At 47.9% G+C, this 27,361-nt stretch overlaps 1 protein-coding gene across 2 annotated transcripts in view; it reads right to left on the bottom strand.

Annotated features, from left to right (window-relative positions):
- The window catches only part of ST3GAL2 (ST3 beta-galactoside alpha-2,3-sialyltransferase 2), a 42,025-nt gene extending 21,960 nt beyond the window's left edge, over positions 1-20,065 (bottom strand). For both annotated transcript variants that reach the window (XM_072967707.1, XM_072967706.1), the window contains exon 1: positions 19,825-20,065. The gene's annotated coding sequence lies outside the window, so the exon portion shown is untranslated. The remainder of the gene's footprint in view (positions 1-19,824) is intronic.
- Between the last annotated feature and the right edge of the window lie 7,296 nt (positions 20,066-27,361).

Below are 27,361 nucleotides of genomic sequence, written 5' to 3'. Positions count from 1 at the left end.
GAGAGCGATCTTATATCCTTAAGATGGCAGAGCAGAACAAAGGAATGACCCAGCATCTTTCATGTCAATGCTGGACTGCCCTACCCTGAATTCCCTACCTCCACACTTCTCATTATAAGCTAATTAAATATTTTTCTAGAGTTTAAGTCAAGGTGGGTGACTTAGGCATCCTGATATACTGTCTATAGTTTATTAAATTTACCAACATGATGTGTCAATTTGTGTTCAGTGTTGGTGCTAGCAACCTGCTCCTCCCCCAGAGTCTACATTTCTTCCTACTAAAGTAATATACTTTTAGTAGTTCTTTTAGCAAGGATCTGTAGGTGATAAAATTGTCTTACCACATCCAGAAATATCTTTTTGTTGTTGTTGTTGTTGGGGGTAGAGGTAGTTAGGTTTACTCAATTATCTGTAGAGGAGGTACTGGGGATTGAACCCAGGACCTTGTGTATGGTAAGCATGCGCTGTACCACTTGAGCTATACCCCCCTAGAAATATCTTTATTTCACTTCATTCTTGAATGATAGTTGGATATAGAATTCTGGCTTCCCTAAGCTATTCCTCGATCATCTCTGGCATCTAATGTTGATGAGATGTGGTCTGCCAGTCTGACTGTCATTTCCTCAAATTCTGTCTTTTTTTCCTCTGGTAGTTTTTAATATTTTCTCTTTATTCTTATCTGCAGTTTCACTATATTATGTCTAGATATTTATTCTATTTTGCATTCATGTTGTTTCTTCAATTCTGGAATTCTCAGCCGTTATCTCATCAAAAAAAATTTTTTTTGCCATTTTCTTGACTCATATCTGGAATTCCTACTAGACACATGCGAAAGCCTGTCACTCTGTCCTCCACATCTGTGCCACATACTAGACGACTTCCTCAGCATTAGCTTCCAATTCATGACTTCTCTGTGTGCAGGCTACAGTTATCCATTGTTTAAAATTCTAATTACACTATTTCTCACTGCTAGAACTTTTAATTTAAAATTTTCATATTTATATATTCTTTTTTCTTTCATAACTTCCCTTTATTTTCTTTAATGAATTTCAAATTTCCCTATTTCTTCGAGGATCCTTAACCTACTTCTATCAAAGGTATTTTCTGATTACTCTGTTATTTTCATTTCTTCTGGGGTAAATTTCTTTGATTTTTGTTCTTTTTCTTGTATTAGTTTTCCTCACATGTTTCTGAATGTCAGTGTATAAGCTCAGCCCTCCCTGATCTGGGGGGTTTTCACCTTTGCCTCCCCAGGTCCTCTGGGTCTCTTGGTCTAGAATCAAATCTTGTAGCAGTAGCTTAGGTTAGTCCAGGCTGTGAGGTTCTGCCTTCTGGGTAAGCATATTCATAATAAGCCACAGCCCCAAAGAATGGGTGACAACAACTGTTTTCAGCCTACTTTCCCAGCCCCTGGTTTCCAGCAGTGTACTAGCTTTAATTCCATGCTTTGTGTCCAGCACATAGCTCTGTCACCCCAGATTTCTAGCTGCTTCTGCCTGCATCCAGACTCAGAGGCCAGCAGCCCTGCAGCTTCTGCCCTGCTTTCCCCTGTGTGTTCCTGTTCCATTTCTCCTCACACGGATGTTTATCATTTTATGTATGGGGAGGGATAGGGAGTACAGTGCTATGTTTTTAGAATTTTGTCTTTTATGTATTCCTGCTCTGTGTTTAGAGCATAAATTTACAGTGCCATCTTGACCGGATGAGTTGGATTAAACTTTGTACCCAGAAACTGGGGATCCTTGCCAATATGAGTCTCCTGAGAAGGCCTATCAAATCATCTCTAACGAGATTCACAGAACTCCAGCCAGCACACAGAGGGAAGCCACTGAGACAGCCTGGGGTAAGCGATCAAAAGTCCCAATTAAAACGGCTCTCCCATCCCCACCCCAACTTCGTTCTAGTCCACAGTGGGGTGAGTAGGGGCGGGAGCAAGCAGACAGGCAAACAGGATCTGTCAGATGTGGTCTGGCCAGGCTTTCACTGAGGAAGTCCACCCCCGCCTTCAGCCCCTCTTCCACGCCACTTGAGCATTTCCCAGTGTTTCACCTGGCCAGGGAAACATGCACACTGGCCACACGGACACCTTTGATGAAAGGCCCATCTGACTCACTTCAAGTCCCCAGCCTCTCTTTACTTTCAATTACATCAGAACAGCAGTGGATTCAGGAGCCAAATTCTAGTCCAGGCTGTCACTAGGCAGCTAGCCACTTCTTTCCCCCCAGGTCAAGGTTCTTGAATAATCAGAAGGCTATCCCACCCTGACTCTCTTCCTCTCAGCTTATTCTCCTGCTTCTTCCTCCTCACTAGCCTGTTGACTTCCAAGCCACCGCAATCTACTTTCTTGACTCGGATCCTTCCTTACTGGCTTCTTTCAGCGGCTAATAGATTCTGAAGGTTCTGCCCTCAGCCCTTTTTCTCCTTTGCCTCTCTGCTGTGCCTCATCCCCTTCCAAATCTAAGAGCCTGCCCTTTTACCTGGATTCTGGATGTACATTCTCATCTGCCTCTTTAGCCATGTAGCATTTCAGACTTAACAAATACATCATCTTCCTGAATTCAAAAGCATATTACACAGAGACATGGCACTCATTCATGGGGCTGTGGCCAGGCTCTTTAACACAGCATCCAGAGATCCTAAAACCAGGACACCTTCCTAAGCCTCATCTCTCACTGTGCCCTATCCTCTAGGGATTATAAGCTAATTTGGACCACAGTCTAAATCTGGCCCGTACTTATTAAGATCCTACACGAAACCTAGAAAGACACAGACATTATCCCCTTCACTTAAAGTCTAAGTGTACAGAAACCATGTTATTTAATTTATTATCTAGCACTGGCCTACATATAGTAGGAATCAAAAAATAAATATTTGTCCAACTGAGTATCATCTCAATATATAACCCTAAGGTTATAAGAAACAGAAGAAATAATTGTAATGAAAAAATACTTTGAAACCATTTTTATAAATTATGTAAGGATGGAGATAGAGGTGATAATTATATTAAATCCCCACTCTTCCAGCTCCGATATTCTAGAAGTGAAAGCTTTCTCTAACTTCTCTTGGACCACCAAGAAACACGAGGCCTCAGGTATAAACCAGACTTATCAAATTAGAGGCAATGAGAAAGGTGAGTGTATAAAAACTAAAAAAGCTACCTGGACAGTGGGAACAATTCAAGTTTCTGCTTTTAAGTTTCAGTCAGCAAACACACACCAGGGCTGCTAGAATGGGACTCTCTCTGGTCACTTCCCTAGCACCGCAGGCTCCTGGCTAAGTCCTCCCTAGCTTAGACTCCTCAGATCTCACCACTGTTCACCCCAACTCAAAGTCCCTTTCCAGTCAAGCCTCCCAAAATGAAGAAAGCACCTAGAAAAACTTGGCTTCACATTCTGGTTTTGCCACTTGCCGGCTATTAACCATTTAACTTCTCTGGTCTGTGGTCTTATCTGTAAAATGGGAGTATCACCCATCTTGGAAGGTTTCTGAAAGGATGAGAGCCAGAAAACTCCCAGCACAGTGCCTGTGCTGCTGGGTCGGGCAGGTTGAGGGTCATGGTTCTGTTAGCCCCAGATCCAGCTTGGCCAACTCTCTGGTCTGGAGTCCCATGATCCAGGATAGGCATCACACGTTCCTCAGCACCCCACTCCAAAACCCCCTCCTCAGCACCTCCAGGATCTTGCTCCAGAGTTTCCTTCTCTGCCCAACCCCACTGACCCCTCACAGTGGCAGCTTCCACAGGGCTGAAAGCCACAGACGTTAATCGACATAGGAGACTGGGAAAAAATCTAAATTTCTTTGAAGACTTTTGAAGGAAGTGGGGAGTGAGATGAATAAATAAATGGTAGACTGGGGCAAGCCAGAGATGAGTCTGGAGAACTGAGGTCTAGACCTTATTGCTCAACTCTGCCTCCCAAGGGCAATTAGTTGACCACACTGCCTTCCAGGGTCAGGGGACTAGGGTGCTTATAGTCTGCTCAGATTTCCTTTAGAGATAAGGTTCAAGCAACAGGTGGCTTGGCTATTCATCACTATTTATGATTTGGATCTCAGGCATACCTGAGATGGATAATGAAGAGCTGCAGAGAAGCTGCTGGGCCCTCCTTTTCCTTCTGTACTTGTCTGGATGTCTGGGATGTTTTGAATCTCAAGAGGAAATCAGAGGATGCATTCATTCAACAGATATTCATTGCACCAGGGAACAGCAGATCACACAGGAAGAGCCCCCGTCCTCTCCCTCCTTGTATAACCGCATCACTGACCCCTTAGTGAAGCCCATCTTTCTCCAGCCTTGCAGCTCCTGCTCTGTCAAGGAGCAGAGCAATGGAGCTCCTCTGTTTTGAGGACTCCCCTCCAGCCTGCCTACCAGCCAGGGCTCCTTAGTTTTGTCATCCAAGCTCTCCCTATGAGGGCTGCCCTTCCAGGGGCAGCTGATCCCAGATACCAGTATCCAAGGTACCAACTGTCAGCCTCTTCCTCTAAAGAGGGAGCTGGTAACATATTTCCATGGCATATCCCAGAGGCCCTAGGAGGGGTATAACTAGAGCAGTACTCACCAGCTAGAACATTGGCGGAGGGCAGAGCCGAGGGCTTCCGTAAGGAAGAGGTGAGTCAATCCTTAACTTACAGACCCCTTGGGGAAAAGGATCATGCTTTCCATCCAACTCACTCTTATCAAAGGGAGCCCTCCTTGCTCATCAAAGAAACATGGGTTAATCCAATCCTCCCAAATACTGGCTCCCCCAAACACACACACACACATCCTCTACTCTGGTGTGGGAGGACTAGTGCGGGTTTAACAGAAGGTTCAGAAGAGAGTCTCATTGTATTCCACTGCCCTCGCCAGAACTGGGGTGAAATGCAAGAAGAGTAAATGGTTTCTCCAGGTAATCTTCAACCTCATCTTCCCCAATCCACACACCCACGTGGCAGGGAACCAGCCAGTAAAAACTTGGCCATTACAACCAGAGAGCTTCCTGGAACACTCCTGGGCAGGGGCTGAGAAGGAAGCTTTAGGGACTGGGGGCAAAGGTTCTCCTAAAGGAGCTGTGATTCATACAGATGGCAAAAAGAGTCAGGGTGTTCCCTCCCTAACCCCCAACCAGCCCTCTCAGCAACACCAGGAATTCCTGAATCTGATCACCCTTGCCTTCACCTCTGGGAAAGGAACAGGACTGCTGCTTCTGCTAAACACCACTGCCCTCACTTGCCCCTTCCCAATCCTACACGGTGGCACGGGGCTCTGGACTGGGTTCTCCTTCTTCCACCGCAAGCACTGGAAGGTTGTCCACCCTGAAGAAAGCTGATGGAGAAGGGCTGAGCTAAGGTCTATACAAATCCTGCCAGTGCACACCTAGGGAAGGGAGAAGCTGTGCTTCTGGAAGCTTCCAGGCCAGTCTCTGCAGCTCAAAACTCTAGCCAGGCCATGGCCCAGGCCCCGAGTTGAAGGATTCAGCTGAAAACTCAAGGAGCATGTATCCCTGTATCTTCTGTGGGATGGGGGCAATGGGACAGAGAATGCCGAGGAAGAGGTCATAACCTAATCGCCGGCACTGTGAACCTGCAGGAAAGGGGCCCAGGAAGCAGGGTAACTGCTGCTTCTCTGGCAGGAATGCTGCAGGCCTGGAGTCTGTGCAGTCATTGCAAGCAAATGACCCAGCAGGATTCTGGGCCTTCAGCAACCAGAGGGCAGACACCAGCACTTCCTGGGTGGCACCCTGGGATGGACTTGGCCCAAAGCTCCAAAACACAGGACAAGCTCCAGCCCCTAGGAATGCTGACAGAGCTGATGGGATGAGAGGGCCCAGAAAAATCAATGCTCCCTGAAAGCACAACAGCCCCAGTTCTGGGGTTCTCCCCTCTCCCAGCTTGAGGGGTAGTCAGGAACAGCACACTCACTCTGCAAGGGCCAGTGTCACACTTGGAGGTACAAATGAGAACAGGGCTCTCTGTCCTCAGCCTCAGGAATGTGCCAACCTCTCTCTGGCTGGTATGACCTCTGGCTAGAACTTTTCAGTCCTCATGGCCCAAACAACCCAGGTGGAAAGTCTGCCAGAGCCTCTGGGACTGGGCAGTATCATGAAGGTGACAGCCCAGCTGCAGGCAGGGGAGCCTACTTTGCATGGAGCAAATTTCTCTAAAGGGTTCCCACCCCACCAGGGTGGGGACAGCGGGCTGTAACTGACAGCAGACAACCTCCCTCTTCCTACCCACCCAGCCCCCACATTTCCTTATGAAGCAGCGGTTCTTTTGATTTCTTGTGGCTTCATCTGAGCTTTAGGTATGAAATGGGAGCACCAGGTGTGCTGGCAGTTTAGAGTGTGGAGACCTGCCTAGCTCCTGGGCTCCATTCACATGCCAGGCAGGAGGCAGAGGTGGTGCTGCAGGCACCACTTTGCGGTCAGGCGCTTATCTTCTTCCTTCATCAAGACTGGATGACTTCAAAGTGTTCTTTTTGTTTTATTTTTAAACCAGAATAATCTTTCCCCCAACCCACATGAAAACTTCCATCAACCAGGCCAACTTGTCAGCTTCTATTCTTGTGGCCCATTGGGAAGTAGGAGCCAGAGGGTGAGACATGTACAACTCCTGCCAAGACTGGATGCTGGAGAACCACCAGCCCTTTATGGCCGCTTTTGGGCTAAGCTGGGGCCTGAGCGCACGGCAAGAGATGGGTCCTATTACAGGGCTCACTTAGAATAAATGAGGTGGCACTCTTAAAGGTACCATCATGTAGGTGCCAAGCCCCTGTGGTCCTAGGGAGGTAGTCATTCCCTCAGAGCCAGTCAGCCCTGGGTAGAGAGGAAGATGGGACAGGCACTTGGCTAGTAGATGGCCCAGCTGCCCTGGAGAGGACTCACGGTGTTTTGAGTCCTAAGGGTCCTTAGATGGAGAGATAGATCAGAGCTTGGAGACCAGAGACTCTGGCAGAAAGGCATGAAGAGGTGCGCTGGCCCTAGGAGTGGGTATCTCCAGTAGGGAGAGTGCCCCGAAAACCCTGGAAACAAACCAGTAACCTGAACTTTGTGAGCCAGACTGTTTTCATTCTTCATACACCCTATATTTAGCTTTCTTTCGTTTTCCTCTTATATTGAGTAATGTCTTTTGAAAAGGTCAGCCTGTGGCAGCTATGCTAATGGAAACCCAAAGGAGGTGTTTGCATCCATGCCTGGACCAGGAGATTAAAGGGAGCAATGTCCCCTCTCTCCCCAAGGACTGGATGTAGAGAGTAGTCCAGAGCTGAGCCCCTTACTCAGCCACTGGAGTCATCATTCCAACAGGAACCTTGGAAGTTCCAGTTAGAGGCCCTGAGATCATGCTCAGTCTGGTGCCACAGGGTAACTTCCAGCACCAAGCCTGCAGGAAACACCCCTGCCCTATGCCCCTACTATTCCCTGTATCCTGAACATTCAGCTCCAGGAGGCAGAGAGCAGATGGTTGGTAAACTGGAGAGCCTAGCGCACACTTGCTTTCATTCCTCCCTTGCTGTGGCTAAGCCATCTTCCTTTTCACTGAGGAGCTGATAATAAGCTGCAATGGACTCAGGCAGGACCCCTGGGAGGAAAGAACATCCCCAAGGTTGTTAGGTAGGTAATCTGCTTCACCATTCCAGGAAAGCAGCAATATCAGCTGCTAGGAGGAGGCCAAAGGTAGCCTTCTCCTTGCCCTGCCTCTGCCCCCCACCCCAGGTGAGAGGAGCCAGGGTGAGAGAGCAAGGGGCCCTCCCCAGTCCCATCCTCAAGGACCTAGCCTAAATTATACACTCCCTGCTAAGATGATATCTGTCATGACATGCATTACTACTGTTAACTTTGCAGGGATGTGGAGGGGAGGAATGCACAGACTGGGGTCCAAGACAATGGTACCCAGGGAGTGGTCTCTGTTGGCAGGCTTTATTACGTATCTTAGGGTTACAAGGGGATGGCCAACATGATGGTGCTTGTTTGGGGCTTGAGCTATGCAGGGGTGACCTGAGGGCCATGAAGATGTGGGGCCCAGGGGCCTCCTTTCAAGCCCCCTGCCTGTGAGACTGGGACATCCCAACCCTAACGCATGTCTATGAGTTAGCATTTTACAACGAACTCTGGACTAAACCCAGATGACCTCAATTCCAGGACTGGCTCTGCTATTCGGCTGTTGTGTCTTGACAAATCGTACCTCTCTGGGCCCCAGGTCCTCCATCTGTAAAGTGGGCATAATGATGCCTGCCCTGTTCATCTCAGTCCCTGTCAAGATGAAGCAAGCGATGACCGTAAGCTGCAGAGCAGTATGTACCTGCGGTATCATTGAGTCTCAGCTTCACAGAGAGGAGGGAAGCAGGGATAAGAGCAGACACTGTGCCTAAACCTGAGGGAACAGAAGGTCTGGCCCAGGCTGGTGCATCACCGAGAACACAGCCCCAGACAAAGACAGACAGACAGGGGAGCCTCTGGGAGCCAAGCATGCGGGGCAGACAGAGCACTCTGGTCAGTCTGGGTTGGCAGACAGTTGAGAAGAGAAGACTGGCTGTCAGCAAATATCTGAAGGGCAGGAGGAAAGATGCATGAGGAGATGGTCAGAATGAAAGAGGAATTTAGCCCCAAACTCAGAAGAGTCCTGCCTCACTCAATGAGCACCAAGGATCTAGTGAGAAGCCCCCAAGCTCCCTGGACCTCAGCATCTTGTTAATATATAACTCACACTCACGGGGACAGCCTTCCTTTTCTGACCAGAGGCCCCAGGGGAGACCCACTCTAGGCAAGAACCCTGTTAGACTGAACTTGAGGTCTCCTCTTGCTAAGTTGGAGGCTTGAAGCCCAGAGCTCTTTCTATATAACACCCCATTCCTGGCTCTGCCAAGCTGGGTCAAATATCTATACCCTCACAAATTGGAGTTGACAGGAACTAAGGCCAAAATTGTGCTATCTGTCTATTTGTACCTGGAACTGGCCCCACTGTCCTGGGCATTCCCTTCCAAGGGAAAAGAAGGAGGGGTACCACCCTCCCAGCAGGAGATAACCCAATGTAATTCAGAAAGCACAGCAGCCCTAGAGGTAGATCCTTATCCAGGCCCCAGCAGGAAATAATACAGAGGAGGGTGAGCATGCAGGAAGCCGAGGGGACAAGGGTGATAGAGAGGGGATGGAGGCAGCACCAGGGCAGAGGTTCTCCAGAGCTGGGCCAGTGCCGCCTCTATTTACTGGGACCTAGTTGAACTCACACTGAGTGATGTCTCCTTCATCTCAAAAAGATGCCTGCTTAACACCATCCACCATGCAGATACCCCTGGCCACCAAGAGGAAGGGACCAGTTGCCATAACCCACCTGTCAGCTCTTTGTCCTGTGGTCCAGGCATGAATCACTTTTGTGGATGGGCAGCTGGGCCACCAGGGAGCTCCTTCCTAAAAGATGCCACTTCCTACTGGAAAGAGCCTCAGCCTGCAAGTCTGATGACCTGGGTTCTGGTCTTCATTCTTTTACACACTTATCTGAGAACATCAGGCAAATTTCTCAACCTCTACTTCCTGATCTGTAAAATGGAATGACTTGAAGACTCTAAGTCCCATTCGACACGCCAGCATTCAGTTTTGAACAAGGTAAATTAATAAATGACAATAAATCCCTATTAGTCTGTCAACAGTAGTGATTCTGACATGCACACATAGCTCTGCCTATGGCCTCAATACATGATGTCTTTAGAAAGGACAACAGCCCCATTTTCCTTTGGGGAATCATCTCTCCCCAAATTCCCATCTCTGTGCCTGGCCAATCAGAACACCAAATGTACCCAACCACAGTACCCAGTCCAGGGTTGGGTAAGGGCCCCAATTCCAAGTGGCAGTCCTGGGATGGGATGCTGAGAAGACTGCAGGCAGGCACCTCCTACCATGTGGGAACTGAAAGTGGCATCACCATGAAGAAGGGCAGGGTGAGATGGGAGTTGCTTGAGCCCCTCATCTTCCTTGCATGTGGCCAGCCATAGCCTCAGGTATGACTCAACAGAGTCATCAAGGCACTTTCATCAAGGCACTTTGAGTTGGATTTTTGGCCATTGTAATTGAACAAGTCCAACTGATACAATCTTGCACACACGTACAACCATTTTTCATTTCATTTAAAAGAATTTTAAGAGCCACTACAGTATCGCTTGCTATCTGATGCAGAAGGGCTGCCTGAATCTGGCCCTAAAACCCCACTCTAAGTAGGTCAACCCAGCTCAGAGGCCCAGGGGCCCACAGGAACAGAAGTGGTTCTGGGATTCCCCGCAATGTCTCAGTTCTGGCCAGGACCCAGGTCTTTTTCCAGCCAGGGGCACAGCACAGATGTGCAGATGGTGAGAGAGGCACCGACGTGCATAGCCTTCCTGGGTGGTCTGGGGTCAGCACTGTCCACCACCAGAGTCCCCCCAATACGGGGACAACTCAGCAGGGTGCTGCCCAGCCAGGAACTGAACTGGCTGAAGTAGTCAGAGAAAGAGAAGATGATCCTGGACATGGAATGCAAGGGGAAGTCAAGACCCTATTCCATTCCTTGTCTGGCAATAGATTTTGCAAACCTGTTTCTCAACCTGTTAAGAGTCATGTCTGGCTTCTTAAATGATGCCAGAGACTCCCCTGAACTCCAGACCTGTCTATCCCACTCATTTCTGGAAGCCTACTTTGATGACAAACTGTAGAAGTACACCAAAGTACCAAATTCACACATGTTCTAAGTGCTTCAAACATAGACTGACCTCCTTCTATATTCCCAGATGCTGGGAAAAGGACATTATCCATCCAACCTGAAACCTGGGAGTCATCTATGCCCCTTCCTTCCTTCAACATCCTTCAGCCAACCTATTACAAAGTCCACCTGCTTTTTACCACCTAAATCTCTCATATTTCTACTTCCCTCCACATCTACCTCCATTACTCAGTGCAAGAATATCATCTTCCACCTACAGTAACCCCTTAAGTGCTAAAGCCCCAGATCTACTCAAGAGAACCCTCCAATTCAATCTCTACAAGGAGACCAAAGTGATCTTCCCAAATGTAAATCCCATCAGATCTCCATCTCCATTCCTCCCAGCAAAACAGCCATACCTCCCAATGCTCTGGGGCAAAGGTGGGACTCCCCAACACCCTTGGCCCCAGGTCTGGCTGGCTGAATGGCAGAGTAACCCTGGGACAAAGATGGACCAGGCAGGTCTGGGAGTAGCTGCTCAGCCCACTGTCCTGGCTGTACCCTGGGGTGACTTCCCACTCCTAGGTCAGACTGAGAATTGGCTCAGTCTTGCTAGGACTGACCCTCCCCCAGTGCAGACTTCATCTGACCACAGACAGGAATGGGAGCTGGCGGCCAGGCAAAGGAAACCCAGCTGGGCTGAAGCCAGGGACTGTCTATGTTAGGAAGAAGAGATGGAGCAAGAGCAGGGCCACAATAGACTGTCAGTATCTGTGGGGCTGGCAGAGAGAAGGCAGCTGTCGGGAGGATAAAACTCAAGGAGTCTATCTCTTCTCTCTTATCAGACTGACCCATGGCAGCCTAGCAGCCTGTGGAAAACAAACAGTCGTTAACAACCCTTCCCACACTTCCTCCAAGCACAATCCTGTGTGACCAGCCAGCCCTGGGAAAGCCTGAGCCCTCCCCTCAACCAGGGTGGGTCTTGGGGCCCATCTCTCTGCCAGACTTCTCCATCCTGCCCCTCCTTCTTGGGCAATGACCCAAGAAACGTTATGCTCTGCCCAAACTGGTCTCCTCAGGGCCCCAGTTGTCCCTTGTCCCTTCAGCTCCGGCCTTTGCCTCAATGCCTTCCTTCTCTCCTCTACTAAGAAATCCTACCCCAGCCCTTCCAGGTATGTTCTCAACTCCCAGTGGACCCACCAGGTGCCTGTGCTGCTGACCTGGTGCCTCCCATGATCAGCCTGTGATCCAACCTTCCATGCTGGCTTTGGGGAAAAAACCTTGCTAGGACAGAGTCCAGGGCATAAGAGGGTGAGGGGACTGGGAGCAGAAAAAAATGAAAATCCTATAGTCACCCCAGGGCCTAACCAGTGGCCAGTGTAGGAAGGGAAGAACATGATGAGAGATCAGATGGATTTTTCTGCCTGAACCCAGGACAGATCCAGAGCAAGGGTTGGGAGGTGGTATGAGGCCAATGGGAGGCCTGGGGACTGCTCCCTTGGCTGCAGGAGCCCAAGTTCTCCAGAGTGCCAGAGAAGGCTGGCTGCTTTTCTATACATCCAAGCGTGTTAGGAGGGGAAAGGTCAAGTGAATTCGGCATGGTAACATCCAGAGCACCCAGTACTGTCTCCCTGCTCAGGATATAGTGTTCCTCTGTTGGGTCAACCAATGGTTTGAGAGAGAATCTCTGAGCAGGTCTTCAAATTCTTTACTCACAGATGAGAACTCTGAGGCCCAGAGAAGGGCAGAGACTTACCCTGAGTCACACGGCACCAAACCTCCTATGAGTAGGTAAGACAGTGAGAACCCTGTATGCACTCAACCAGATTAGGCCCTGGACTGTGAAAATCATCAAGAGGGCCCCCTGACCAAACAAGCTGCTTCCCCTTTGGAGAGCCAAACAGCCCTGCCCTGAGACTCTCATCCAGCCTAGGTATCCACCTTGGCCTCACTGGCTGCCAACAGAGGGCCTGCTAGCTCTTCCTCCTGTTTTGCACAAGAATGGCAGGGGATGGGCAGGAATTGCTGGGAAGGTGGGTGGACAGCATGAGTGGAAGAAGACACCTTCTGAAATTCCTCACCCAGGTGTGATGAGGGGTGAGGTATCTTCTGTGTTAACCACAGAAAATGCCACTTGAGAGACTTAAACTCACATTCATCCTAGAAGTTTGTCCATCCTAGAAAGTTTGCTGCTTTAGGGTCAAGCGTGAATTGCTTTTCAGGCACTGAGGAAATCCCTCCGCCTATCAGCTGCCACTGTGGCCTTGGGCTGGACCTCCTTCACACGCACTGTTTACCAGGCTCCCTGTTTATCCTGCTCCCTTTTCACAGCATCTTCCTGTCTAAGGAAGTGCTGGTGTAGGCTCCCCTACACTGGAAGAGCCTGAATGGGGTCCCCATGCCTCTCCTAACCCACTTTGGGCTTTCCCATCTCCCTTTACACATGGTACTTGGGGTCCCCTCCTGAGCTATGCCAGAGGCCCCAGGAACCAGCCAGAAGCTGAACAGGTGTGGGTCCTGGGAAACTGGACATCTGGGACAGGACAGAACAGAGAGAAGGCCAACCCCTGGAAACTCCCTTGCAGCCTGACCGCCCTAGACTGGTCCCCCGAAAACACAACAGAGATAGGAACCGGGAGCTCAGGGGCTATCTCCCATACCCTGCCTTCCCACATAGCCTCATTCCTTTTGGGCATACAGTCAGAGGACTCAGCACAGGCCCAAAGAGACTTTCATTTCCTCCTGACTCTGGTTGCAGTTCACCATCAGTATCAAATGATTGGTATTTTAACTGAACTTGGGTGGGAATGAGGGTTGGGGGGAATTCCACTGACACGTCAGGGCAAACCCCAAGCAACCCCCACAAAGAAGGAAGGAGGTTGTAACTATGTATAGTGATAGATGTTAATTAACTCGTATACATTTTGTAGTGTATAAAAATACCAAATTATTATGTTGTACACTTGAAACTAATATAACATTATATGCCAATTACCCTTCAATAAAAAAAAAAGAAGGAAGGAGGGAGCAGGAGTGGAGAAGGATGGAGCTGTGGAGGTGACAAGGGCCAGGAAGGTGACTCCGCCCCCCCATTCCCTCATCTGTGCCTCTTTCTACAATCCACCTCTCACCTGCCCCTCTTCACTCCCCCACCTCAACCCCTCCAAATTCTCTTCAGCCACACAAATAACTAACTTGTTGATTCTTCCTCACCAGAGCAGTTCCCTCTAGATCAATTAGCTATTTGCATTTGTTGCCGATTTTCTTCCTCAGAAGGCTGCAAACCTGCTCAGGCTGGAAGGTTGTTGCCTGCCCACTGTGCTAGGACTTTACAGCTGAAGGATTCAGAGAGAAAAGGGTGAGGATTGCTCTCTGGGGTCCCTGGGTCATGCCCCAACAACTTGGCGTCTCCTGCCCTCTATTGAGCTCCCTTTCAGGAGCAGGACAGGCCTCATGCCCCAACTGCACAGAAGTAGGGTAGCTTTCTGTGTCCCTCTGGTATGTTTCCCACCCTGATCCTAGAGAGGAAGAGGAGAGAAAAGGGAAAAGACTGTTCATGGGCAAAAATTACAATCCAGGAAGAGATGAGAAACAGAGGACTACACACAGAGAACGATGCCCCTCCAGGCAGGAGATCTCTGTGCTGCTGGCTCCCCTCCCACCTCAGCAGCCAGGGGAGTGATGTCAGTCAACCTCCTTCTCTCTCTGGGCTTTCTCATTTGCAAAGTCACATCCCCCTGAAAGAAATGCTGTCTGAGGATATTTTTCAATACGTAATAACAGAATTGTTTGTTTGTTTTAACATTACTATTTCACAAATACAAATTTAGCACTGACATCAAAATTAAGAGAAATCACTTTTTTCTCTAGATTTCCCTTGTCCCTGGTTCACCTTATTGCGTAAGGTAGTACGCACTGTGTTCATTGATGGCAAAACAACACATATATTTGAAAGCGAACAGCTGGAATTGAGGGGAACAGTACCCCAGGAAGGTATTCCTCTTCATTCTCTTCTCTCTGAGAATCTGTGGGGAAAAGTGGCGTTGCCCCTCCGCTCCAACCCAAAGAGGACCCTGCTCCCTCCCTCCCATTCTTATAGGAGGAAACTTCCCTAGTTCTCAAGTAGAAAGTTGGGCCCAAAGCCCAGCATATGCCCTGGAGCCTTAGGAGAAATGGACAATGGCAACACAAAAGTGTGACTGACAATATGTTGTAATTACAATAATGATTTATAAATAAGCAACAAGAAGCACTCTAGAATGACTGGTTAGGGACACACAGAGGGTCTCTGGTGAGTACAGCATAACTGGAGGAAAAGCCTGTATCCCCAGAGAGCAGGCAAAGTTCAGATGCTCTCCTTGCAAAAGGTCATTTGGAGATGTTTGCCCAAATAGTTAGCAAGGACTTGTTAACAACCACTCTGAGTAGAAAAGGAGGAAAACCTGAAAACCTAGGTCCAGAAAGCTGGGCCAGGCCCTTTAGTCAGTAAGGGCTCAAGTATGCGGAACATGCAGTGGGGGGAAGTTGGGGTGGGGGAAGTTGGCCCATGGGAACTGAGAGTAGGGGAGGGGAAGAGGAAGAAACAGAAACCCACCCCAGGCTGAAGTGTGGAGACAGAAGAGATGCAGGCGTGCTGAGCCTGGATCTCAAAGCCCCAGCTGCTTTCAGGACACACTGGGTCCCTAGAGCTTTGCGGCCCCACCTCCTCAGGGCCAAGGCCCCAAACAACAGGGAGCATGGAGTCAGGAGTAATGAGCTTACCAGGGTTTCAGGTACCCTGTCAGCATTCCGCATGTAGCTTCTCCAAAGCAAGGACATCATCTCCTGCAAACGCTTCCTCCACCTGACTGCCCCATTTCAGCTAAAAGAACCAACCTCATCACCCAGACACTGAAGTGTCAAACCCCAGCCAATCAAGTGTCTGTTCCAGAAGATACCTACTTTCACAGTTTTCTAGAATCAGTCCCTTCTTTTCCATTTTTACTGCCAAGTTGCTGCCTTCATTAGGTCTCACCTGGACCCTATCTAGTTTTCCATTTTCTCCCTCCCTTCTTTCTTTGTCCCCTTGTGACCCAGCCATACCTTGCTGCCAGTCCACCCTCTGCCTGCTCAGAAACTTGTCAGAACCAAGTCCTCCCCTTGCTGCCTGCCAATTCAAGTTCTCATCTAGTACCCTGCTGGACTGATCTTTTGCAGTGTCCACTTCCTCTTCTTCCAGGGACATTAGCTTTCACATACAGTCTAGGGGGCTGCATACCATGCCACCAGCCCTTCCCTTCCACCAGCCAAGGGAGGAAGCATGTCCTGAGGCTGGACCAACTAGACATCTCCTCCTTAGAATGTGACTCCCAAGCTGTGGTGAAAAATTACAGAGCACAGCTGGAACAGATTTATCCTGGTGACAGTGGTACCCTGAAGAGGCTGGCCCTTGACTCCTGTTGTACCCACTCCAAGACCCTGGAGGGGAGCTGGGTCCTGAGTTATCCCTCTGATTTTGGGAGTTTCCATAGCCCTCCAAGGAAGTCCTTTCCTGCCAAAGTCAGCCAAGTTGTTGCTTGTAACCAAGCTGGATCTTCTCATTATTTTTTGAAATACCTCTCCTATGCTTCAACTAAAAGGGAAAATTTCCCAAAGTGCCATGGTGGACTCTCTCTGCACCTGTTGGCCTGCACACCTGTTGGCCTGCACACCTCTCCAGCCCACAGGTGCTGCTGGAACTCTGCCCCTTTAGGGCCCAACGCAAAGTCCTCTTTTGAACTCTGTACTGGGATGACTTCTACCTCCTTTAAACCTACAAGAACTGGCTGCCCCTTCTGCCTTCCACTGTAGACACTGGTGTCTTATCCTTCTCCCAGGGGACAACGACTTGGACATTGTCTCCTCTACATCCAGCATAGTTCCAGGCTCAGTAAAATTCACCAGGCTCTGGGGGCAGACAATCCAAAGGACAATTACAGGTTTGCTGAGCAAGACAGACAGTGAGTGACAAAAAGCACAGCATGTGCTGTCAGAAAGACCTGAGTCTGACTTCCGGATCCTCCACTTACTTGCTGTTTTTGGGCAAGTCTCCTAAGTTCTGTAAACCTCAGTTCTTCAATGAAAGAATGACAATATGCCGACCTTGAGCCATTACTGTGAGGGTCTAACATGTGAGAACATCTAGCATGGGGTCGGGCTAGGAGTAAGCACTCAGGGGACAGCAGCTGTTATTCCAGCTATTCAGAGCTACTGCTTTAGCAGATACTCCATCGGAGGGTTGGAATCAGGAGTCCTTGGCCTCTGTGTGACCCACAGTGCACCTCTCTGTTCCTCAGTAACCCCACCTGGGTCTACATCTGCCTTATAAACATCCCAAAAACCACAGGTAGAAAATGCTTGGCAAGTAAAAACACAATGTAAGTGATTCCTTCTGTTTTTCTAAATTTCAGAGATTCTCAGGCATCCTGTCCAGTGTGCAGCCATGGCCAGCATCCCAACCTGCTTGGTCAGAGGGACAGGGATAAGGCAGATGAAGGCCTGGTTCAGCGTCTGCTTCCCCATGTCCACACAGCCACCCCTTTTCCAAGGCCTTGGTGCCAAAATGTCCTGCTTTTGTGGGGCCTTTCTTCAAATAACCGTGGGGGCAGTTTTGGCTTTGTGGTTACAGAGGGACTAAGAGCTCAGGCACCATAAGTCATCCCTACCATTAACCTAGCTAGCACTAGGCAGCATGAGAACAGAAGAAAAGACCAATCCAGGGCAGCTGCCAGAACAAGCCCGGATGGGGAAGAAAGGTGGGAGGATTAATCTCCCAAGCAACTGTCATGGCCACAAACCAGTGGTTCTCAAGCATTACCACCAAGGAGCTGGGTAGAAATCAAATTCTAGGCCTCACCCAGACTGCCTGAATCAGAAAACTCTGGGAGTGGAGCCCAGCAATCTGTGCCTCAAACAGCTCTCCAGGGGGTTCTGATGTCTGGTCAAGTATGAGAAATCTGCCCTAAACATTTAACTGGCAAGACTCTCCAATTTAACTTAAATTTCTGAACATTTACTATGGGCCAGCTGGTGATATTTCGGAAATAAGGACACATCTGAAGAACTTCCACAGTCTATAGGGGACCAAAATCAAGTACATGAATACACAAAGCAAAGGAATCAGCTTTCCACCCTCTTACCAGACCCCACACCTCAGATCTTCTCTTGCCATGACTGGAGAAAAGGAAACCGCAGTTCTGGGAAACCTGCTCCGCATGCTGCTATTTTGGATTTCTCATGGTTGCAGTAGTTTTCTCAAGAAGAGAGTAAGTCTCACCCTAAGGCATGTTTCATGTCCAGAGGTTTGGTTCATGGAGAAATGGTCCATGCGGCCACACCCAGTGGTTCTTAGCAGCTTGGAAAGTGGCACTATCTGGGGTTTGGGCTCAGAAAGTACCTAGAGGACCGTGAACATGCCACAGTATCACAACACTGCATTCCCGGGCAGGGTCGCTTCCTCAGGTCCCTAGCAAGCTTGCATGTGAGCACACAGACAGTTGGCCCCCTAGCCTCCCTTCCTCCATTCTCAAGTTACAAGGTTAAAGGCTTCCTATTCACAGCCAAGGGGGAGGGATGTGAGAGCGGGTACTAAAGCAGGGAACCATCTGGTTCAGATCAAGATTGCTCATTCAGGACCCCGATGAACTCCTAGAGCCTTCCCGCCTGCCGAGCCTTCCTGATGGCTCAAAGATTCCCCTCCCTCCCCCCACTTCCCACTGGGAAACTGAGGATTGGGCTGGGAAGCGATGATCCAAAGGCAAATCTGCCAAGGAAGATGAGGAAACAAAAAAGTGAATTATACAAGCAAGCCTCTGTGCTACCTCTCTGAGCCCTGGCTCCCTCTTCCCTTCAAATCATGAACACCACGACTAAACTTGAGATCACCGCCTACAGACACACAGTCTTCCTCCACAAAGAGCTCAGGGCACCTGGCAGGCATCCTTCCCTGAACAGGCAACCCCCTCCAAAGTTAGCAGTAGAACAAGATGAGGCTTAGGGGTGTGGACTCCCAGACTCTTCTTATGCCTCCATCTCCACCAAGGTAGGAGGTTCCCTCCATCTCAGGGACTTCAGAGTCCACCAGGCATAAGAGGAAGGGATGACAAACCAGTTTCCAGACAACTGTCCCAAAAACAAGATGGGAGTGTGTGTTACTGGCTAGGAATGACTTACCCAGGGACCCCAGAGTACCCTGAACTCCCATCTGCTGCTTTGGCTGAAATAGGCTGCTATTCCCTTTCCACCACCGGCACCTCTCTCTCCCCTTTCCCCCAACACCACCTTAGACTTTTTGACAGTGCTTTACAGAGCTATATAGCAAGAGGCAAGATGGATGTAGTTGGTAAGAAACAGAAATTGAAAGGCTAACTTGAGCAAACAAGCAATGGGTGGGTGACTCTACAGGTAGAAAAGGTCAGGAGTAGGATAAGGGAAGGAGGAGGGGGAAACAGAAGTAGGAGAAAGCTAAAGGGGAAACGAAGGCGGGCTCAGCCCAGAGCTGCATCAGGGGGCTAGGAAGTTTGGTCCAGTCACAGAGGAATGACTAGAGGGAAGAAATGACTTTCATGCCAAGGCAGAGGCTCAGGCCAGCCCTACAAGACTGGGGCCAAGTTCCTGGTTTGTGCCAAGCCTCAGTTTCTCCAAAGTGGGAAGGAGGTAAAGCTGTTAGGTTTCATCAGAGAGAACTGGGCCACTGTGGGTGGCAGTGCCAGGTAGGGAAAAAGGAAAGGTGCTGATGGTGCAAAGACAGTCTCCAGCCAAGAGGAGTGGGGCAGGGGTCTCCAGGTAGTGCAGAGGCCGGGAGCGCGCGTGGAGTTTGGGGGTGCGAACTAGGCAGTGGGCTGAAGTCAGGACTGGGGCAAGGAGCGCTTCCTAGGGTTGGTGCTGGGGGCTGGGGACTGCCACCAAGGAGTGGAGCAGTCGCGCCTGGAGGGCTGGGAGCGGCTGGAGGTGCGGAAGCAAAAGGCGGGGATGGGGATTGAGGCCAGTGGAAGAGGACCCCCGCCCCTACGGGGGACGCCAGGGCCCCGACCCCAGGGAAGTTGCCGGGGTGGACTGGGCGGGTCTGGGCCGCTGGCAGAGTCAGTTGCTCGCGCAGAAGGGGTTCAAGGCAGCGAGGGGCCCGGGGCACCCCACATCCTGCCCGCCCTCATCCCGCCCGCGCACCTCAGTCAGCGCTCGGCGCCGCGCGGGCCATGCTTGCCGCTCCTGTCGCCGCCTCCGCCCGTGCAGAGAAAGCCGCTGCCGCCGCCGCCGCCGCCGCCGCCGGCGTCCAGACCCGTTAGCTCCGCGGCTCCCCTGCCCGCCCGCAGCGGGCTAGTCCCGCCCTTGCCGGCCCTGCCCTCCCAGAGAGCTGAGCCGCCGCCGCCGCCGCCGCCGCCGCCGCCGCCGCCGCCGCCGCCGCCGCCGCCGCCGCCGCCGCCGCTGCCGCCTCAGCCCAGCCCCTCCCCCCACCCTAGCCCAGCTGGAAGGGAAGGGTGGGGGCAAGGGGTTAGCTGCCCCCTCCCCATTCACATCCTTCTGGTCTGTCCCCTCCCACCTCCTCTTGCACGCGCGCGTGCATGCTGGGATATGGAGTCCAGCCCGCGCTGGGCTGCTGGGTGTGCTCCGCATCCAGGACTACTACTCCCAGAAGAAAGTGCGCGCGCCCTAAAGTTTGTGGGCTTTGTAGTTCGGCCCGGGCTCAGGGAGTCTATCACGCAGGAGGGGAGAGGGAGATGAGAGAAGTCTATTCCCAGAAGGCCGGGCTCCCGGCGGTGGAAACAGAGGATGTGGAGTCTGCGATGCCCCGGACCCGGGTTGAATACCTGGCTCTCAAGGGAGATGCAAAGTAGCCCAGGATGCCTCTCAGACATGGCTGTGGCCAGCGCCGGCCGAGCGAGACGGGAGGGGAAAGCCTCTGGCCCGAGAACCGCGCCCTGGGTACAGTTCCCATTCGCGCTCGCAAAGAGCCATGACCTGAGGCTAGCTTGGGTTACTGACCCGGCTCCGCAAGCCCGAGCTGCGGTGGGGCGGCCGAGCCCAGGCTGGAGGAGACAGAGCACCACGAGCTGTGTGGGCGTGGGGTTTTCCCTACCTGGGAAAAGGGGGCCGAGTGTCTGGGTTTCCTAGAGCGCTCACCCCCTTGGGCACCTTCTTATTCCAGTCTGTCTTTTTGGCTGATGCCCTTAATTCCCAACTGTTTAAGGCAAAGGCACACATTTTAAATATTTTTCCATGTCTTCTCATAGCACATCCTTTCTCCAATTTCCAAACCTAGCTCAAATTCTTAAATGAAGCTTCTAGTCTACGGCAGTTTCACCCTCTAAACTTCATCTCCTCTGGCAGAGAAGAGGCCTGTAGGTCAGTGGTTCTCAAGCTGGCGTGTATCAGATTGTCCTGGAGAGTTTGTTCAGACACAGTTGACCCATACCCCAAATTGCTGTTTTTTCAACTCCATGGTGGACCTGAGAATTTGTGTTTCTAACAAGTTTCCAGGTGCTACTGGTCTGGAAACCACTTTGAGAACCGCTGCTGGCATTGTCCTTCAAGGATGAGCCTGCTATGGAATAATATTAGCCTCTGAAGAGCCAGGCCGTAGAAAGCTGGATCTCAGGGCTAGTTTAGTACAGAAATGCTTTTTTATTTATACCAAAAAGACCATTCTTTTATTAGAGTATGTTTATGGTAACTGCATGGAGATATTAATTTCAGGAGGCAGAAATGCTCTTTTTAATTGAAATAAATAAAATCAGTTCATGCAATAAAAAGAAAAGTGGGCCTGAAAGATGTTCCAGACCTTAGCCCTTGGCATTCTCTTCAAAGCTGGGAAGGTTTTCTGTTTCAAAGGAGGGCAGCCGAGGTACACCTGGTGCTACACACCCCCCGCCCCCAACCCAAGCTATGGATACAAGGCAGGAGTTGTGATTTCAGACCTCTAGGATAGGGTCAGCTCAGTAGAATCCACTGCTTCTGGGTGGGCTATGACCTAGAACAGGCTGGAGGAGTGAGAGGTGCGAGGTGGATTCCTGACTTGTCACTTACCTGAGTGACTCTACTACCTACCTAGGTAGACCTTGCTTACCAGCTGCTGTCTTGATGTTCTGGGAACTACAAACCTCTGAAGGGGAAACTTCGTGCCCATCATCCTCAGGCACGATCTCAGCTGTGAAAGAACAAAGATTCTCTGCTGGACCAAACTCTAGCCAGGCTTCTCTGGGCCCTCTTCTACAAAAGGCCTCAGCCTTGGCCTATAAAAACTACACTCTCAACACAAATAATTTCATCCACCCTCCTCCCCCTATATTAAAAGACTTGGGCACAATAGCATAGTTTGTAACAGCTCAGAGCCACATCCCTAGGATGACCCTAGCCCCCTTTAACATGCCTGCTTGATAAAGCACAATGCTACTGAAAGAATTTACTGTTCTAGCCAACACCTGTTGTAAGGTTCCTGATCACCCTTCTTAGAGCATTTGCTGAAAAGGGCTTACAATTGTGACTTCTTCCTCTGTCCCTTTGAGGTGTATATAACGTGTATATGTATTATGTGTCTCTCCCAAGGACCTGAAAGCCATTCCTTTGAAATGTAATCATCGGAAAGGATAGGGCCTCTGTCTCCCAGCCTCTGTGGGAGAGTAGAATCCTAACTTCAAAAATTGCCAGCTGACAGATATAGCTGGCCTAATCAGCATTTGCATGAACCAACCCTTTGTAATTTTTCACTTCCCTGACTCTACTGAGCCCCCGCTCACCTTGCTCCATACTCCCTCATTCTCCCTTGAATATGCCAGTTCCCTCTGTGCAAATCAAAGTGGAGTTCAGTTCATGCTGGACCTTCTTCCCTATTGCAGTAGTATATTGGTTAAAATTTGTCCTTACCACTTTAACTAGTGTCCGGCATTGTTTATCTTTGACAAAGAGGTTAGCCCTCTATGAGTCCTGGGGGCTCAGGTTCTAGCTTTCCTCACATCCACCTAGGGTCAGAAGGTGAATTATCCTTAGGTCCTTGAGCAAGTAGCCAAGTGGCCACCAGAGGCATTGGGCCCTGACTAATGATGACCTTGGAATACTTTTCTAGTTTTTTTCAGATGTGTGTCTCTGTGACAGGCTGAGGGGGCTGAGTAATTCACATGCATCCCTGTGCTCTGCCCCTAAAACCAGCTGCCAGGCCCTTCCTGCAAGGGCTTTGCCTCTGCACCTGAGTCACATACAACGGCAACATTCCCTCACAGGCAGAAGGTAAATGAGCCTTTTTGAGTTTACATTCATCTGCCAAATCTCTGTTAGCAGAATATTCAGGGAGAATTAAGATGTCCTTTTATGGGCAGGACAGAGAGACCCTCTTGATCCCTCGACTCCAACAGGAACTCCCCTCCTCGCCCTAACTACCTCCCAATTAGATGTCAAATTGGTTAGCCCATGTCCGCTTCTTGTTGTGCTTTTCTATCCTCTCCACCCATCCAAATTCTGCCCAACTGTCCAAAGTCTGCCTTGAGTTTTTCTTCTTGCACAAGGTTCTCCCCAACTGCCTCAGACACATAGCCACACATGAACATCACCCCTTGTGTAGCACTTGAATTTGCCTCATTGACTTGAAAGCCTAACTCTGCTGGTGAGCATCCAGTGCAAGAAAAGCAGTGGTGCAGAGAGTCAATGCAGCTGATGAAAGCACAGGGTTTTGGAGGCAGACAGCTACTAAGTAGCAAGGTGCAAAGAGAAGCTGGCTCCCTTCTTCCCTGGGTTTCTGATCCACCTGGCAGCTCCCACACCTAATGGTTTGTGTGACCCAGAGCAAGTTACACAGTTCTGTGATCTGTAAGATGGCAATAATAATAATAGAGCCTGTCTTTTAGAGTTGTTTTAAAGAATAAATGCCAGCAATCCCACTCTTGGGCATATATCTGGAGGAATACTAATTCGAAAAGATACGTGCACCCCAATGTTCACAGCAGCACTATTTACAGTAGCCAAGACATGGAAGCAACCTAAATGTCCATTGAAAGATGACTGGAAGCCATAAAAAAAGAATAAAATCATGCCATTTGCAGCAACATGGATGCACGTGGAGATCATCATACTAAGTGAAGTAAGCCAGAAAGAGAAAAAAAAATACTGTTATGATATCACTTACATGTGGAATCTAAAAAAAAAAAAAGACACAAATGAACTTCTTTATAAAACAGAAACAAACTCACAGAAAACAAACTTATGGCTACCAGGGGCAAAGGAAGGAGAGGGATAAATTGGGAGTTTGGGATTTGCAGATACTAACTACTATATATAAAATAGATAGACAGCAGGGGTTTCTACTGTATAGCACAGGGAACCATATTCAGTATCTTGTAGTAAACTATAATGAAAAAGAATATGAAAAGGAATATATGTATGTATATGTATAACTGAAACATGTTGTTCATCAGAAAGTTAATCTATAAGTTTAATGTGACCACAGTACAAATACCAGGAGGGTTTTTGTGGGCTATTTTTTGGAGGAGTAGATAAAATTTTGCGTGTATGTGTGTGTGGGGGGGGGCGTAATGAGGTTTATTTATTTTTTTATTTTTAATGGTGGTACAGGATATTGAACCCAGTACTTCGTGCATGCTAACCATATGCTCTACCATTGAGCTATACCTTCCCCCAAAATTTATTTTAAAAATTCATTTGGAAAAATAATAAGTAACACTAGTGTCAATGAATATTGATCAATAGTTGAACTAAGAAAGAAATGGAAAATTCTATTAAAGCCAACTTGAGGACTCTTCTGCCTCTTAGAGGTCAAAGCACAGTTATTTAAGTTCTTGAGATAAGAGGTTAGACATCAAATGACATATTGGCAGTTTACAGAATCCAGATCTGAATGTACAAAGCAAGTAGTGTGTCATCATGATCACTCACAAGATTAAGAAGGAAGGTTATCTCCTAAGGAGATCTGGTTAATACAGATACACAGTACACTCTAAAGGGGAAGGAGAAAGACCAAACAGGCAGAGAAAATTTTTATGTTTAAATTTTTCTTGTCTTGCCATAAAATATGAATTTCATTTCATCACTAGTCAGGAAATTTTTGAAAAGCTAACACTAGTGAAGGGTGTTAGCCCTCTCAGATATTAAACATATTATAAACGTACAGTTAAAATAGTATGATAGATCAATAACAGACCTGCAAGTCTAGGAATAAACTTAAATATTCATGGAAACTTGAATATGGTAAAGATACATTTCATTTAAGCAGGGTGAAGACGAATTATCCTATAGATGGTGCAGGGACAATAGAGGACCATCTGCTTAAAAAAATGTCAACTCTGGATCTAGGCAAAAATTACCACTGGCTACCAATATCACAACCAATGAACATAAACAGATAACTGACCCCTGATGGAAGTACAATATTCTGAAAGTAGTGGTGAAAAAAGAAATCACCTGAAATCTGACAGCTACCAATGTACAGAAAATACAGGTATCAGAGGGACATGTTATTTGAAACCATGGGCATTCAATCTACAAAATTCAGTGAGAAACTGTATAGGACAAATGACCCAGTTTCTTCAATGAATACACTGAAAAAAATTTTTAAGGACAGAGGAGAATCTGTAAATTAAAAAAAAAGCTATATCAACCAATTGCAATGTACAGACTTTATTTGAAACCTAATCCCAACAAACTGAAAAAAAGTATGAGAAGAGGGGAAATTTGACACTAACCATTGGATGTTACATAATTATTAATTTTAAATGTGCTAATGGTGTTACGGTTAGTTGTGTGTGTGTGTGTTTAAGATACTTCATTTAGTGATGTATACTGAAAACATATTTATGGAATGACAAGACGTCCAGGGTTTGCTTCAAAATAATCCGTGATTGGGGTGGAGGTATAGATACAAGGTTGGCTAAATTGGTAATTGTTGAATCTGGGAGATAATGGTCACTTGAGATTTATTATAACATTTTTTTTCGACTTTTGCATGTACTATATTTGAAGTCTTACATAATAAAATGGTTTTTTTAAAGTTCAGTCAGATTTCTACCTCATACCTAGCTAAAAACCAAAACAACAATAATAACCAAATCAATAGAAAAATGTTATACCAGGGTAAAAGGCTAATACAAAGTGCTCTGTAAATCAGGAAAAAGATGACCAAGAAACCAACAGGACATGTGAAAAGAGTATAAACAGACAATTTACAGAGAAGAAAACACAAATGGCTGTAACATGAAAAGATGCTTAACTTCACTCTTTTTTTAAAAATTGTGGTAAAATATACAGAACATAAAATTTACCATCTTAACCATTTTTAAGTGTACAGTTCAGTGGCATTAAGTATATCCATATGGTTGTGCTACCATAACCACCAGCCACTCACAGATTTCTTTTTCATCTTGCAAAATTGAAATTCTGTACCCATGAAACAATAACTCCCCACATTCTCCTCTCCCTCTAGCCTTTGACAACCACCAGTCTACTTTCTGTCTCTGTGAATTTGACTATCAAGTCATGTAAATATGAAGACAATATTTGTCCTTTTGTGTCTGGCTTATTTCACTTAGCATAATGTCCTCAATGTTCATCCATGTTGCAACATGTGTAAGGATTTCCTTTTTATTTTTACGCTGAATAATACGCTATTGCATGTATATACCACATTTTATCCATTCATCCACTGATGGACACTTGGGTTGCTTCCATCTCTTGGCTATTATGAACAATGATATTATGAACACAGATGTACAAATATCTCTTTGAGTCCCTGCTTTCAATTCTTTTGGATATATACCCAGACGTGAAATTGCTGGATCATGTGATAGTTCTGTTTTTGATTTTTTGAGGAACCACCATAATGTTTTCCACAGTGACTGTACAATTTTCCATTCCTACCAACAGTATACAGGGTTCTGAATTTATCCACATCCTCACCAACACTTATTTTCTCAGAGCTTCACTCTTAATGAAAGAAATGCGAATTAAAACCACACTGAGCTATCATTTTTCACATATCAGATTGGCAAAGATCAAAAAGCTTGACAGCTATCTTGGCAGAAGTGAGGGAACAAGGATTCTGGTACACTGCCGGTATGGCTGGAAATCCTTACAGCCTCTATGAAGAGCAACTTGGTAATATCTTCAGATTACGCATGCATACACCATTTGACCTAGCAACTTCTAAAAAGGTATCCTATCTGCACAACTATCTACTTAGTTACAAATAGAGAGAACTATTTGTGACAGCATTGTAAGAGCAAAGATTAAAAATGATCAAAATGTTGATGGTCTAGATTAAACATTAAATGACTGGAACTGAGGAAGCTTCAGTTTATGGTGTCTTCTGTTATCATTACTTCAGTAGAAAATGCTGATTAGGTATTGATTAAATTAATTAAAGTATTTCTTAGCCCCTGGCAGAATAAATTGGCAGGCAGCTCAGGGAGGTAAAGTGGTTTGTACAAGGTCATCCGTAGAAACTGTCCACCTGTTCCTCATATGCAAAGCATAGTGGCAGGCACTGTGAAAATAAATTAAATTGAAGAATTGGACCCTGTCTTCTAGAAGCTTGAGACTTGAAGCACTCTGACAGACACGAACAATACTAAGCTTTTTTAAAGTGTCCTTTCTATTATATCAGTGGAGATCATCAGTCTGGTGTATAAACTGAGGCCCAGATCACAGAAACGGTTTCTCAAAGGTCATACAAAAAGGCATAAGAAGAATGCTGAGTAAAACAGAA

This window comes from Vicugna pacos, chromosome 9 (assembly GCF_048564905.1).
Source record: "Vicugna pacos chromosome 9, VicPac4, whole genome shotgun sequence".
Classification (NCBI taxonomy): Eukaryota; Metazoa; Chordata; class Mammalia; order Artiodactyla; family Camelidae; genus Vicugna; species Vicugna pacos.
Note: the sequence above shows the minus strand (reverse complement) of the source record. Positions and strands in the feature narration are given on the sequence as shown.